A 16,142-nucleotide genomic window follows, 5' to 3' on the forward strand; every position below is an offset into this window, starting at 1 on the left:
ATTCCACAAACCTGTAATCAGCAACTATAGCATGACAGGGCTGGGCATGATGGAAGTAGCTGAGGGTTTGGAGGTGACAAAAACACAGCCTCTGCTTTCAAAAACTTTCCTGTCTCCTGCAAGAGACAGACAGAGAGGGAGCTGACTTCAGAGCAGAGAGGGACTGGCTCTAACTGAGGTCAGTATTGAGTGAGTGACAGCATTTCTGAATCTCTCCTTCGGTGTCATCCCTAGTGTGGGATGAAGAGGTGGCCTGCTCTCCCTCCCCCAGTGCCATTCTGTTTCTGAGAGTCTTTTGAAGGCCCTACAAAGACCCTTACCTATGAGATGGGCACAATACTTGTGCTAATACATGGAATCACAGGGTTACTGCTGAAGGAACCCGTAGACTTCATTTGAGAGGACACGGGTCCAACGTGGGGGAAAGGTCTGCCCCAAAGTCACTGCCCAGAACTCCTGGCTAATGAGCTGTGGCTCTTCCCTCTGATTCACACTGTGAATTTGGTCCACGAATTCCCCATTCCTAGTTCCACTGAGTGGGGAGCCAATGCCCCCGACTCTCTCTCTGACCTGGGATCGTGGGCAGAAGCCCCCTCACAGTCACAGAGAGAGGTTAGCGGAAGTGTGCTTTGCTCCTGGTCGTAATCCGCTCCCTCTCCTGGGTGCAGCCTCTCCGTGGCCCCAGGACCCAGCATGGCCTGTCCTCGTCCCAGGGTTGTCCCCCAGTCCAGCATTATGTCTCCTGTCTCTCACCCTCATTAACCAAAATCCCCTTCTCTGGGTGCGTGGATGCTGAGCAACTGTCAGGGAGGAAATTTTTCTTATTCACAGTAAGATGTGAGTAAGTGACAACCCACTCTCCAGTTCTACTTCTGTAGTCAAAGAGCATGCCTCGAGGTACAAAACACACATAATACCTTCCATTTCTTTGATCGTTCTAGTTTTAAATGTTTTACTCAAACCTGGGCTTAGTCACTTAGCAGCTTTGACTTTATGAAAGTTGCTTAACCTCTCTGAGCCTCATTTACCTTCCTGGGAAAATGAAGATCATATTTAGACCCCAAAATATCAGGTGAGAATTAACTGGGCTCACAGCATTGTCTTCAACTGATTGCGTGCTACTAAATTGCTTCAGTCGTGTCTGACTCTTTGCCATCCCATGGACCACAGCCTGCCAGGCTCCTCTGTCCATGGGATTCTCCGGGCAAGAATACTACAGTGGGATGCTATTCCCACCTCGAGGGGATCTTCCCAACCCAGGGATTGAAACTGTGTCTCTTACATCTCCTGCACAGGCAGGTGAGTTCTTTGCCACTGGCACCACCTGGAAAGCCCCCAACTGATGAAAGGCACTTAAAATTAAATGCTAGTTCCTTCTGAAAGAAGGAAGTCGCCACCCATGGAGATTTCAGAACTGCTCAAGAGCACTGCTCAGTGGGAGGCAAGTGGGAACCAGGAACTCAGCCTGTGCTGGAGGAGGGGAAAAGCCCCTCCTTGCAGGGCAATGGCTTAGACCTCATCCAATGGCCTATGTGTGCAGTAAGTGGTACTGGGAATTCAGGCAGGAGGAAGAGACAGGGTGGCCACTTGGACATGGTCACAGAAAATCACTGCTCTGCAGGTCTTTGGGAGTAGCAGCCTCTGTCACAGTAGCCAGGCTGGGAAGACCAGAGTGGCCCAAAAGGGCCCTTGGTGTGGGTCACTTCTATGGAGCGGGAGAGGTGTGGAGTTGGTGATGCCAGGTCAGCTTGGTAGGGTCTCTTGGCCCTCACCTCTCCTGGGGGCTCTGAGGGCCAGGCTTATGGAATGAGCTGGACTGTCAGGAGGTGTTCCTGCAGGTGGTGAAGTAACCAAGGCCCCCAGCATCTTCTGCCAGGCTCCAAACCTGGAGAGGCTGGAGGAGAAGACCAACTCACTCTTGAGGAGGAACCATCTCCTTCTAAGCCACAAACGGAGTCTTGACACCACCTCACACCAGCCTCTTTATTTAGGGTCTCTTTATTACAGCTGGCCTTTGAAGGCAGTACTGCTGGGAACCTTCTATTAAGCCAAGGCTCCTTTCATGGACTCAAAGTTTGTCTGTGCTTCTAAGTACTAGACTTTTTAGTACTCTGCTAAAAAGGCACTTGTTGTTTTTTTAACAGAAATCTGGGATGAGGACTCACAGCAGAAAAAGAAATTTTCTTCACTTTAAAAGTAAAATGCATCTATTGCAAAGGATACAGAAAATATAGGAAAGTAGAAATGTTAAAATCATTCATACTGCCACTGTCTCCAAACCGTGCTATGTAGGAGATCCCATGTATCTCTTACCAGTATTTTTTCATACCCATTTTTGCAGGTATAGTCATAGTTTGTTATTTGCTGTCTTCCTCCACATGCATTAATGTTCTCCATATTATAATCTGTTTATACTCTTCCCTCAGCTATTCTTTTTTGCACCAACATTTTACTATGAACATTTTCAAACATGCAGCAAAGATGAGAAATTCTAGTGGCAACACTACATTATCATCTAGACTCGGCCATTACCAGCTGTTCTTTCTGTGGATGTTCATCGAGGGCCCAGCAGAAGGCAGTCCCTTGTTAAGTGTGGGATTCAGGGAGTGGATAACACAAAAGTCCCCACCGTCAGTAATCGGAGTATCTAGTGAGGAGGTTAACAGACCACCTTTGTTAAAATGGAACAATACGTGGGTGGGTGACGTCTGGGAGAAGGGCCGTCTTAGACTGACAATTGTTCACGGTGAGGCTTGGACACCTTTTTTCTGGCAGGTAAGCTTTCTTTCTCCTCCTATTAAAAGGACGCTGTGAAGAGCATCTTTCTACTATGTGGTCTTGATTTTCACTATTTCTTTAAGATAGTTGTTGTTCAGTCACTCAGTGATGTCCGACTCTTTGCGACCCCATAGACTGCAGCATGCCAAGCTTCCCTGTCCTTCATCATCTCTTGGAGCTTGCTCAAACTCATGTCCATTGAGTTGGTGATGCCATCCAACCACCTCGTCCTCTGTCACCCCCTTCTCTTCCTGCCTTCAATCTTTCCTAGCACTTTCTTTAAGATAGAGTCCCAAAATCATGTCAAAGGAAACAAACTCTTAAAAAACCATCATTCATACTCTTTGCCAGGATATCTTCCCAAAGAGATTGGGCCAAAGTGTTGTGTTCTGCTCAAAAGGTGACTAGAGGAGGCTGCAGCCTTGCCTTCAGGCTTCCAACAACCAGGTCCCCTGTGCTAGAGCCAGACTGCCTGGACTAGAATCCAGCTTCTCCTGCCTATTATCTGGGTGACCTTGGGGAAGTGATAGAAGCTCTGAGTCTCTCTTTTCTAATCTATAAAATGGGGCTAAATAGCACCCACCTTCTCAGAGTTCTGGTGACGGTGAGTTGATTTGTGAGATGAGTTGATTTACAAGAGCCTAGAGCACAACTCAGGACAAAGGAATGCTCTCTCAGGACTGGCCACTGTCTTCCTGCAGAGGACAGGGCTTTGCGTTCATCAGTTCTTCTTCTACGGCCATGGAACCTGCTTAGATGATAATCACCTCAAAAGAGGACCCACCTGCCTCCCTGACCTGGGAGAACTACTTTCTATAAAACAGAAGTGGAACTCATATTATGGGAAGTGAAGTCACTTCCCCTCGCCATGTGCAGAGGTGTCTCTAGGAGAACACGGAGCACACGTGCAGCTGGGCCATGACTGCAGAAGGCAGCATTGCAGCAGCCCAAGCCCCACACTCACATTCATCCTCCATCCCTACTCCTGCCCCCATCCCAGCTATGGCTGGAACTGCGGGAAGGAAGGAGCAAAGAAAGGCAAGAGAGAAGGTTTACTGAATGTTTCCTTCCTGCCAGACCCTGTAACATGTTTTCTGTTCCTGAATTCTCTCCAAGATCCTTTGGGGATGCTAGTAACAGATGAGGAAACTGAGACTCAGGATGGCAACACGATAGCGAACTATAGGATGCTCAGAAGGGGCTCCCCTATGCCGATAGGAGAGAAGGGGAAAAAGAAAGTGGCTTATCCTGCTCTGCAGGAAGCTATGTCACAACAGGACACTCAAAAACACAAGGGAGAGATGGGGAAACTGCTGGAGAAGACCCCATAGAGAAGCCAAAACCTGGGGTCCTTAAGCATTCAAAAGAGGATTGGCTGATCCAAATCCCCCAGACACCCAAGGCTTGGGCAAGTGCTAGGGCAAGAGGCTACTCTTGGGGAACTTTGGTGCTGAAAGCTCTGGATTCCTTGGGAATGTGGGGATGGGGTTGAGGCTGAGAGACAATGCCTCAACCAACCCAGACTTTCCTGCAAGGAAAGCATCCTCGAGATGAGCAAGCACTGTGTTTCCTACCCTAGACAAGTTTGTACCAATGCAACACTCAAGCAGTGTGTTTCTAACCTTTCTAAACTGAGGCTTGGGTTAAGTCACACGTTTCACATTGTGATCCCCGCCCCCCCCCCCCCCCACACACACACACACATTTCCTACAACCACACTTCACTTCGCTTTGCATGGTGTCTTAGCATTTTCTACTCTGTTTGCTTCTCTTCCTCTCCCCCTCCCCTGCCCTGCCTTCCTAGTCGAAGCACACTAAATTGTTTTCGCAACCTGCAGCTTGATGGAGAAAACAGGTGCAGTTGGGGGAGACTTGAGTGCTCTGTGATGCGTTGCAGATTGTGTGAGCTACGTGGAGAGGACACAGATTAGAGAGGCTGCGGCAACCCAGGAAGGCAACCTGCTGAGGACTCATCTAGAGTTGACTTGGAAGGGTGGCTGATTATGTTCCATTTAACAAACTTTTATGGATCTGCTATGTGCCAGGCTCAGTACTTGGCCCCAGGAGACCAACTGGACGGGGCGCATGAATTGGACATCCAAGCCTGGGGCGGATGAGTCAAAGTGTGGGGGTGGGGGTGCTGTGGGGTCTGGGGGCCAGTGGTTTGCCCATCGTGTGGGAGGCGGGTGGCAAGGCTGCTTTCTAACAATCACACCTGTTGTTCACACAGACCCAGGGCCTTTTAGACGCAGACACGTAACAGAACCATTTCTCTGCCACTCCCAGCAAAACGGTGAGGTGTCTGAAGTTGTTACATCTACTGCACAGTGTGACCTGGGGACCTGGGGACTGGGCACAACAGCACCGAATGCAGAACGAGGCCCGGACGTTACATCTTCCAGCTCCAACACGTTCTAAACTCTTTCTAGACTTGAGATCCAGCCAGCCTGGTTTGAATCTTGGTGAGTTGTTTCACTCCCCGGGCCTCCATTTCCTCATTTGTGAAATAATAATAATAGAACCACCACGGAAAGTTCTTGCGAGATTTGGTGAGTAAAATTTGTAAACCACTTAGACTGGTACCTGCCGCTGAACAGTGCTGTTTAAGTGTGAGCCACTGTTACTAAAGAAGGATCTATTCAGGGCAGGGCAGGTGTGGGGGTGGAGAAGGAGGGACATTGAACATACAATGACACCAATAATTGTAATTGTGGTAAATAGCGAAGAGGAAATGTACAGGATGTTATGAAACAGAAAAACAAGGGTCCCTAAGGTAACCTCAGAGATCAGAGGAGGCTTTCCAGAGGAAGTAGCATTTAAGCTGCCTAAGGATGAGTGGGAGTGAGCCAGACTCGAAAGGCAGGCAGAGGGACCAGCATCTTCAGGAGCCAATTTCAGGAGATTCACAGTGTTCGGAGGAGTGTTTACTCCCTTCTGCTCCAGCAGCCAAATTAAAATGCCAGAAAGTTTCATCTTCCCATCCTATGTCTCTATTACCTAGACGGTGCTCACGCAGTATGTGTTGAATCCCTCACTTTCAGGACATGGGGAGAGATTCCCTGTAGCTCACACACATCAGTGGGATGCCCAGCACAGCAACAGGGAATGTTTGTAAACGCAGAGGTGGATCCAGCTGGCGAGATGCCTGAGTATTGTCATCAGGCTAGTCGGGTCTGAAGGCAGGCCTTCAGCAAAGCATTCAATGTTCTCGTTTACCTGAGGGAGGGGGAGCACCCCACCTCGTTTGCTCTGGACAGTCCCGGGTTACTCCTGTGGCACCAGCGGGATTATTCAGCGTGACTTCGTTCCGTTCCCAAAGTGTCCCAGTTTGGACAACACGTTCTATGTGTGTCTTAACTCTGGGGCACATAGAAATATAGCAGTAACATGACTGATGTATCCAACGATGACATTGTGTAATCTGATACTCCATTTAAAGAGTTCTCAGTTCCTTGGGGTGTATAGCCTCTCAGTTACTACCATAGTGTCCCTCCCTTTCCAGAGTCATTCCAGTTCTTTCAAGGGCAACTCACACTTACTTAACCTTAGTATACTTCAGCCTAGCTACAGGACCCTTCTTCTCCAGTACTCTACTCTTGGGCAGCACGGTAGAGGAGGGAGAGGACAGGGGGTGTCATGGAGATCTGAGTAACTTAGCCATGGTTCTGCTGTGCCTGGGTCACTGGCCTTAGGCAGGTCATTCTGTCCAGACTTGGGGCTTCCCTTTGTTAAGGGGGTAGTTAGCACCCTGCCCTGTTCCCCTGTGTTGGGAGGTAGAGATGCTCCACACAAAGGCAGGGGTGAAATGCTCCTCTGAGAGTGAAACCCTTGGCTAGAGTCTGGGATAACTAGCCCACTAATCAGGATGATAATAATGTTTTAAAACACCAGGACTGCCTCCTCGGGTGCTGTTCTCTGAGCTGGAGCCTGCACCTTCCTGCTCGTCCCCATGACCAGCGGAGCCAGGATGAAGCCAAATTGTCAGCAAAGAAGAAGAGGCAACCCGGTGTGCCCATAAAGCTGGGCGGTGCGGGCACCCAAGAGAACGTTACTCCAGCCGCTGCAGAAGGCATCAAGGATTCAGAATCCTGGTTGCCTCTGACTTTTTTTTTTTCTCTTCTTGGAAGCTGGAGATCCCCGTGCCAAGCCCTCCAAGCAGCCCCGACTTTCCGTGCAATAAAGCAGCAGTGAGAAAGGCTCAGAGTAATTAAGTGGCTGACGCACAGAAGAAGCCGTTACAAAGAATTGACTAAATTGCCCATTCATTAGCAGCTCGGCATGGAAGGAGAATTACAAATAGACGGCGGAGCCCGCAGTAATTCAATCTAACCTTGTACTTACAGAAAACAATGAGATAATGAACAGAAAAATTACCAGGCACATATTGTATTTTGTTAAAGGAGCGGGAGGGGGGCCGGGGGAGGTGGGGGGCGGGGGGGAGCGCAGGGACGGACTGGCACATGCAATGCTAATGGCCTCGCTCAAGCTGAGCAAACGTTTCTCCAACACAATCATAGTTCTCAGTCTAAGGGCCTCTGGGGAGCTGAGATGAGGCAAGATCGCGAACAAAAAAATGTAATTTATAAGGCGTCTGCGGACTGGAATTTATCATCGGATCCGCTCGCCGCCGCTCAATTGATATGTAGTTGATTTCAAACAACACCCCCCGGGCGCCCAGAGGGAACATTTTTTAGATTTTACGCTTGGATATATCTGTTTAACTCGCCATTTACCAAAACAACGGCTGATGACAGCACAAACCAGTCACTCTGGAGAAAACACGCGCACGCTCTCATACACACGCGGGCGCGCACACACACACACAGGCATCCAAGAGCAGCGGCAGCCATAATAACAGCAGACAGACCTGCTCAGCCCAAGAAGACTGCCTTGGATCTGGGAAGGGAGAAGGGAAGAAAACAATAAATCCAGAAGATCGAGCGTTTCTCTCAGGCTTCGCAGGACTGGGCGCATGCAGTTGGTGTTTATAGCTCATGCGTTGGTTTTCACGCCGGATACCTCCCAGGCTTTGGGGTTGAGCAGCTTGGAAAGCCTCGATACTGTTCCACCTCAGCTCTTTCAGGGTCTTGGGCACTGCCAGTCCCTGTAGAGACAAGATCTGGCCTCACTTGGGACTCACAAGACCCTGGACTTCAATAGGTGGAAAAGAGTGGGGTTCCCATAGAGGGGTGTCGGGGGGGCGGGGGGGGGGAAGAGGTTGCAGGCTGAAGCACCACTGGCCTCTTCCTGGGGCTCTGGGGAGCCTCCAGATGTAGTGTTGGCAAAGCACGGGTTAGAAAGATGTGAATCAGTGACTCCTCACTCTAAGAGGTGATTCACAGGCTGGGTCAACAAGTCATCCACTTCTGAGGACAACGGTGTGACTGTCCCTTTGTCCCTAAATTGAGTTCAGAAGGTAGAACATCAGGTACATTTCTGGTGTTAAAGAAAAATAACTCAGCATCACTTGTCACCAACTGGAAGAAAATTTTTGTTCGAGACTGTGGCAATAGGCAAGAGAGACTAAGAGAGTGAAGTTGCCCAGTCATGTCCGACTTTTTTTGGACTGTGGCCTGCCAGGCTCCTCTGTCCTTGGGATTTTCCAGGCAAGATTACTGGATCAGGGTTGCCATTTCCTTTTCCAGAAGATCTTCCCGACCCAGGGATTGAACCCCGGTCTCCCTCATTGCAGGCAGACTCTTTACCATCCTAGCCACCACAACTCCAAAAAGCACAGGGGCCAGTGAAGATTTCCAGCTAGGGGAAGGGTGAGAATGGAGAGAGAACCTGACCGAAGAGTAACCTGGTCAGGGTGGAGGGGAGGTCCAGACAGATTGGCTCAGCAGGATTCGTGGCTAAATCTTGGCTCTGCAGACCAGGGACAAGAGCTAGAGGAGAAGAGGGCTCAAAGGAGCCTGACTGAAGTTTGGCCGAGAAGGGCTGTCGCTGGACCAGGGCCAGGAAAGCTGTGCAGGTGACAAGTTAGCTACAGACTGAGGCCTCTTTTCCCAACGAGTGCCTGCACCTTAGACCAAGCACCTACCGCAGCACTTAGGAGGGACAGGTGGGGCAGTTCCCACCAACAGAATCTGATAAACGCTGCAGCTGCCAGAGTGGGAACCTGCTCCCTGACCACACACCTTCCACCAAAACCAGCGGATGCTCCACAGCAGTGGCTTCCAAAGGACGCTTGTGACACTGAGCTATGTGGGTAGCTTTGCAACTTGTTACCAGCCCAAGCTGGGGTGAGGGTGGGGTGGGGGGTGGTGCTCTACTGGCTGCAACTGGCCAGTAGGGGGCAGTCCAGCCCAATGGGAACAACACTGAAATGGACACCACCCCCTCACCTCCCAAATCTTGATTTTATTTCCATTTGACCCGTGATTCACTGTGAGTCCCTCAGTTCGTCATGACTTACAGTTTCTGGGCCCTCTTCTGTGCATTTATAAAACAATCCCAATACTGCCTGATCTTACCTCCACAGGAATGTTGTGAAATATCCAGGAAGTATCAAGCTAAGAGAAGTCTACATAAATATGAACTGTATCAAAGATTAGAGCAGGAGTCTTGAACCAGTGGGCTTTCCAGGTGGCTCAGTGGTAAAGAATCCACCTATATTGCAGGTGACACAGTTTTAATCTCTGGGTCTGGAAGACCCCCTGGAGAAGGAAATAGCAACCCACACCAATATTCTTGCCTAGAAAACCCCACGGACAGAGGAGCCTAATGGTATACTGTCCATGGGGTTGCAAAAGAGTCAGACATGATTTAGTGACTAAAACAACAACTTGGACAGTTCTCAAAGTGTAGTCTGGGACCGGCAGCACCATCTGGGAACCTAGAAATGCAAACTCTCAGGACCCACCACGACCTAACCTACTGAACTGGAAACTCTGAGCTCAGCAGCGGCGATCTATTTTAACAAGCTCTCCAGATTCTGATGCATGTTCAAGTTTTAGAGCCACTGATCTAGGGAACACAAACTGTGTACCTTGATGAGAAGACAAAGGACAGCTAAGAAAAATGATTTGGGGGAATGGCAAATCCTTGTAGTCAATCAAAAGCTACTCCAGACACTATCATTCCCCCTATTAATGGAATATTAATGTTTGCATTTGAATAGTGTTATGGACATTTCAAAGCACTTTCAAGTACCCAACTTCATTTGAGTCTTCTGGGTAGGCAGGGCACAACATATTGTCCCAGGAAGCACAATGACTCAACGAAGGTTACTCAGGAACAGTTGTGGGTGTGGCAATGATGTGGCAAATAAACTCAGGACTTTTCATTAACCCACACTGCCTTTTCATCACAGCATCATGGTCCTTTAAATCTAGAAGAAACTTTCTAATTAGTTCATCTTTATATAGAAAAATTTCCATTTTCTCCCTTTCTTAAGTACACTCCCATTTATGACCATATTTCAGCTCACTAGTATCTGTGTGATTTCTCAACCCATGTGGAATTCCAGAGAGGTAGGAAAAGCAAGTGGACTTTGTTCTTGATCCCAAGAAGACCTCAGACCCAGCAATATAGCTGGGTATTACTAAAGGTACTGTGTTATCTCCATGTTAGAGGTGAGCAAGCCAAGAACCAGGGGTTGAAGAAATGTGTTTAAGATTGCATGGCTGCTTAGAGACAGAACTGAGAGAAGCCAGGAATCCTCACTTCTGGATGAAACTACCTACAGGGAGGTGGAAAACAGACTAGAAATTGCTACCTTCAAATTTTGATTGTTAAATATAGCCACCAAGTGCCTAGAGGACTTTTGGTATTGACTCAATCTCTATCTATCTTTGTATCTCCCAGAGACATGTCCACACGGCTGCTTGTGTTATACTGCAAGAGTCATGGAATCTTAGAGAGCATATAACCAGTGGGCACTCAGAAACTCTTCCTATACCTTCCTGGTGGGCCATTCCACCTCTTCTTGACTAGCCGCTGTGCTGGGGACTCACTGAAGTACACAGTGGTTGGGAGGTGCTGCATCAAGTCATCTGGTGAAGCTTTGGGGATGTTCTGCCAGTTACTCCCATCCTTCAGCTCTACTTTAATGTGTTTCCTTCTTCCTGAAGCTCTTCGGGGGTGGGGAGTCCTTGGAAAGTGTTATCTTAAGTCATCATGAGCTGAATACCTGTCCACACTTTGAGAGGGAACCCAGGTTATTCCATGTCTGGAATTAGGAAATGGGTAGCAAGAGCCTGTGAGGAAGGAAGACTTGAGGTCAGGGTAGATGGAACCTTCCCATGACTCTCTGCTCATGTATTCCAAGCCAGCAGCTCTCTGCGCACCACTCAGGAATGCCCACATCCCATCCCTAAAGCTCTCAATGAGGAATAGTGTTTCAGGAAGCTTGGAGAATCAATGACGAGATGTGAAGGACTCACTCAAATCTACTCCAGAAGACACAGGAACTCATCCTAAAGACCACTCTCACTTTCTTAAATGTCCAGTCAACTTTATAATCTCTATCTGCCTATCCTTGCAATGGGACACACACAGACTCTAAACCAGTCTTCAGCCAGGGAAGCGGTTAGTACAATTGTCCGGCATTTCTAAGACCATGTTACCCATGAGAAGCCCAAACTAGCCCAGGTCTGTCTCAAAAAAGCTTATATACAGAATTAATTGGACTGCCTTTTTAAAGAAGCTCTCATCCCAGACAAGGGATTATTTACTTACTTATTTACTTACCATAATTGACAGAGTTAAAGACACTTTTTTAAAATGTTTAAATCAAGAGAAGATAACCAGTCTCACTCCAACCCCTTCATCAGCCAGCTTTCCTCACTCCCTCCATTTTGCACTCTGTCGATTGAGTTAGGCTGCAGAAGCCTCGAGACAGAAGGGAGTATACGAGCCCCCGACCCTGCACAACCTGAGCCCCTGATAGGCAGGGTTGGATCACAGAAGGACAATACTGGGATGACTGTATACACCAGCTAGCTTCATTTTCCAGGCTGAAGGAGCCCAAACTGTACATGAGGACCAGGTCCTACTTATGCAGCAATGCCTCACATACTCAGTCTTTCCAAAGCTGGAGCAGCCCCACAAATGAGTTTGCTCAAGACTGATATTTCAACTCTGATATATATTAAAATAATCATGGCTAAATATCTTTTCAAAATGTATTACCCATTTTCTCATCCAGCAAATACTGTTTGCCAAGGATAATTTAACCGTTTCTTACTGCAATTATCACCATTATGATCATGCATTAAGGTGCTGGATAAGACAAAAGATATTGAGGTATCTGAGGTTGTTTATCCCTGCCCTGGCCCCAGATTGTTAACATTTTGGTGTTTTGGGATCTGAATTTAGTAATTCTTTCGTTACTTTATTTACTTTCACCTGTTACTTTTTACTGTTATGAAGAGATACAGTGAAACAAAAAGGGTGTTTACCTAGTGCCTACTTTAGTGCTTGGGACATAGTAGGTGATCAGTAATGAATGAATGACTTACTAATGAATGAGTGACTTACTTTCTAGTAAGTGGCTTTACTGCTTCCTAGTTGCATCATTTTGGGCCTGAGACTGAGTTTCCAAGTCTGCAAAATGGGAATAATATTTACATCTTATTTTTCAGGACTCTTGCAAGGATCAAATTTATTAAATAAAAGCATTGACATGAAGGTGTTTGTGGACAGTAACTTTGGCTTCCCCAGTGGCTCATCAGGTTAAGAATCTGCCTGCAATGCAGGAAAAACAGGAGATGCAGATTCCTTCCCTGTGTTGGGAAGATCCCCTGAAGAAGGAAATGGCTCCCCACTCCAGTATTCTTCCCTGGGAAATCCAGTGGACAGAGGAGCCTGGCAGGCTGTAGTCCATGGGGTTGCAAAGAGTCGGACACGCATGAAGCTACTGAGCACGCACTGAGCATGCGGACAGTAAAGTGCTAAACAGAGCCCCTGTCTCATACCTAACAAGACTGTGATTGCATTATGTAGCACAGGATTCTGGGGAGTGATCTGCTCCTCTGGGGGCTGGTCTGGTATCAGCCTTCATTGATCTAGGCTGGGATTGAGGTCTAGCTGGCTCCATTATGGATGTAATGTGTGTTGTGTGGTCCAACTCTCTCCCAAGCAGCTCACCTTGGCTGGTGACATGTATCCCCGACAACTCTTCCCCTTCCACGAGGTCTGATCTCACCTCACCACTGGTCCCTCTTTTCAGGTCCCCAACGTGTCCCATCCTTTCAGTTTCACTGGATGCAAAGAACCCATCCAGGGCAAGGTGGCTGGGATTTCGTCTACAGTCCCTGGAGATTTGGAGTAGGATTGCTAAAACTAGAGATGTTTAGACCTCCTTCCTAATCAGAATTGACATGAATTTTGATCACGGACAGAGTATTTACTAGAAGTTTCCCAGTACCATCAGTTCCCCTAAAGAATGTTCAAAAGTAGGGAATGTATATTTTAAATAGGGAAAATGAAATGCTTAACCATCCAAAGTGAGTAGCTAACAGTGAAATTTCCAGGAAGCATCAGCAGATAGAGAATATAGGCCAATGGATGGACCAGACTCAAGAGCCAGGGATCTTGCCCATTAGTTCTTAAATCCCTCAGTGAAAAGGGCCTCTTATCTGGCCAGACCTTGTGCACAAAGCTCTAGGAGCCCTAGTTCCTACAGAATCACATACCAAATGCCCAGCCTGTCTAGCTCACCTGGATCTCAAAAGAAGTTCAGATTCTTCCAGTTTGTGGTGAGTTCCCTGCTCACCCTAAGAAGCCAGTGCAAGAGGCCAACGCTAGTAGTCTGGGCACCTTATAACTAACTACGTCAAAGTCCTTATTGATGGTGTCTTCCAGGGGTCTTCAGGAAGATTCAGATGTTGGCTACAACCACTGCCAGCATGAACATCACCACCAAAACCACCATGACCGTCTACTCAACCAACACCAACACCACGTTGTCAACACTGACGCAATTACCACTCACACTGCCAACACAATCATCCACGATCTCAGTATGGCCGACACAGCCATCAGCACCAACACCAATACCACACTCATCACCAGCAGCACCACCAACACATCACACAATCACTGACACCATCGTCACTACCACCACAAGCTCCAGGACTGGGTTTGAATCAGAGCCCAGGCAGTTCTTAGATTTGGGACCTTCTGAAATTTATTTAAACTGTCTCGGTGTCCTGGTAACAGTAACTTCTGGAGTCATAAGAATTAGAAGCAACTCATGCCCAGGAGCATAGGCAGCCACCACAGATGTGGTTGTAACTGTTAGGAGGGTTGCATGGACCAAGAGAAGACAGACTTGTTTAACAGTTAATCATTTCAGAGGAAAAGGGAAGTTGTCACCCCCGAGCTTGGAGGCTCTTGGCCAACTTGAACAAAGAATACATGCCCGTTGGGGTCTGGCTGTTGGTCCTGCCCCGTCCTGCCAGAGTGCTGGCTCTATTGCTCCCTCTGTTGGTTCTGAGCCTCCAGCCCTGGGGGACACACTGTTAGGGAAATAGTGAATTTGCTGGAGGAGATGCCTCAATTCTTCTTGCATCACTTGTTATAACGAATATGTACAAGATGACAGCCAGATCTACCCTGCCAAATTCCTGGAGCTCCAGGGCATTTTGAACAGAGAGATGCCAAAAGTGAGAGTCCCGTCCAGCTTCCTCGAACTCTTGTACCATGTTGGGAACTTGCTGGACAGCGCTGACCTGGGAGTGACGAGGCACCGTCAAACACTATTGCTGAGTAGCGTTCTGCCCACCCTCCCCTCTCCTTATTACCCCCTTCTCCCTCCTCTTCCTCCTCTCTTCCTTCCTGCCTTGTCATTAGTCCACAGACCACTGCTGTGTCCACAGTGGCCTGTCCACATGCTCCCTCTCCACACGTATGATGGCACCTCTGCTCCCCGGCCCACCCCCGCCCTCTGGGAGGGCACAGCTCTCGGCAGAAGATCTGTTGTGACCTGCCGGAGGCACCACCCCGCATCTGTGCCAAACACCCTCTCTTCCCCCTCCCGGCATGCCAGGCTCCTCTGACAAGGAAGGGTAAAGACCCTCCAGGGTTCTCAGGAACATCAATATGTTTTGTATTTAATGCGCTGGCTCTGTTACAGCAAATTAAAGTGAGGGGGCCTGGAAGAAGGGAACGCAGCCCGCCGCTCCTCCGTCCCTTGTTGGGCGGGAGGCTCTGGAAACGGCCCTCCAGTGCGGGAAGGGGTGCACATTACACCCCCCCTGCAGGAACAGAGCAGACATTAGACAAAGCCCTGAGCCTTAATGGGACGCATCCGGCAAACATCTGAGCTTGGGCCTTCAATCACAAACGCTGCAGGATTTAAAAATGAATAAACTTCACATTGTGTTTCTCTTATTTATCCTTTATGCAAATTGTCCCTGGGAGGACCCATTATGCGCTCTGCATGGGGACAGCAGAGGCCGGCTCCAGGCTTGGAGGACCACTTGCAAGCAATTCCTGGAACGCCAGGCCCGTCCTAGTGCTGTACAGAGGGAGAGAAAGTGATCATAAAAAGGAAATAAACAGATTTGGAATGGTTGGCTCAGGCAGAAAGCACAGGCGAGCGCACACACAATTAGACGCCACGCACACGAGCATGCATGGACCACGTTCAAACCGCACTGCTGACATGAGCAAGGCCTCTGTGTGGACAGCGGCCGTCATCTCCCCAGTTATTTGCTTCTCCTGCTGATGGGGGATGAGGGGCCTTTTGTGAGGCTGAGTGAAGAGATGGATGGAACAGTGAGGGGCTTCAAAAGGGTGAAGTCCTGGTGACATCCAGTGAGCCGGGCACTGCTCAAGAGCCACCCCAGCTCCTATGATGGCCCATGGGGCCCGTGGGGAGCTTCTTGACTTGGGGGGAGCCATGGCTCAGGGATTTGAGTCTGTGAGTCTGGATCAGGGGAGCCAAGAGTAATTGAAGTCAGGCCAGGACAGCCCTGGTCCAAAAGGTAGAGGCCCAAGTTCACAGACACCATGGGGCTCTTGGAAGGAGGGCAGAAAGAAATGAAGAAAACAGACCACAGTGGAAGACACCCTTCACTCCCTGTTCTAATGGGAGCCTGCTCAGTCCGGGCCCCGTTTTCAGGCATCTGTGAGTTCAAAAATTCATCCCACTGGCAGCTCCTGATCCAGGAAAGGTTGTGGCAGTGCCTGCCCAGGGTCAGTCCTGTGGCCTCTGGGTCTAGATGGCCCAGTACTGGTGTCTGATGGATGCTTGTCCACTGAGAGAATGGCAGGTGAGCCCCGGGCTCTCTAACGGTCAAGCCAGCCAAGGAAGCTGACTGTGGAAACAGTCTGCTGATCCGGCATAAAGGGACTCCAGGCACTCGAGACAGCTCTGGAAACAGACAGCGTGAGCTGAGATAGGTCACCTGGTG

Source organism: Bos indicus x Bos taurus, chromosome 24 (assembly GCF_003369695.1).
Source record: "Bos indicus x Bos taurus breed Angus x Brahman F1 hybrid chromosome 24, Bos_hybrid_MaternalHap_v2.0, whole genome shotgun sequence".
Lineage (NCBI taxonomy): Eukaryota > Metazoa > Chordata > Mammalia > Artiodactyla > Bovidae > Bos > Bos indicus x Bos taurus.